The 296-nt window shown below is 38.2% G+C and overlaps 1 protein-coding gene across 1 annotated transcript in view; it reads left to right on the forward strand.

The window, feature by feature from the left end:
- KIAA1107 (KIAA1107 ortholog) overlaps positions 1–296 on the forward strand; it is a 70,107-nt gene that overhangs the window by 7,165 nt on the left and 62,646 nt on the right. The gene's annotated exons all lie outside the window — the stretch shown is intronic.

The raw sequence follows: 296 nt of genomic DNA on the forward strand, positions 1-296 counted from the left end.
GTACTCCTCACCAGCACTTGTCATTTGTTGATTTGTTGATGATAGCCGTTCTGACAGGTGTGAGATGGTACCTCATTGTCATTTTGATTTACACCTCTCAGATGATTAGTGACTCTGAGCATGTTTTCATATGTCTCTTGGCCTTCCTCATGTCCCCTTTGGAAAAATATCTATTTAGGTCTGTCACCCATTTTTTGATTGGGTTGTTTATCTTCCTTTTGTTAAGTTGTATGAGTTTCCTATAAATGTTGGAGATTAAACCCTTATCGGATATGACATTGGCAATTATGTTCTCC

The sequence above is a fragment of the Myotis davidii genome, unplaced genomic scaffold, assembly GCF_000327345.1.
Source record: "Myotis davidii unplaced genomic scaffold, ASM32734v1 scaffold674, whole genome shotgun sequence".
Taxonomy (NCBI): domain Eukaryota; kingdom Metazoa; phylum Chordata; class Mammalia; order Chiroptera; family Vespertilionidae; genus Myotis; species Myotis davidii.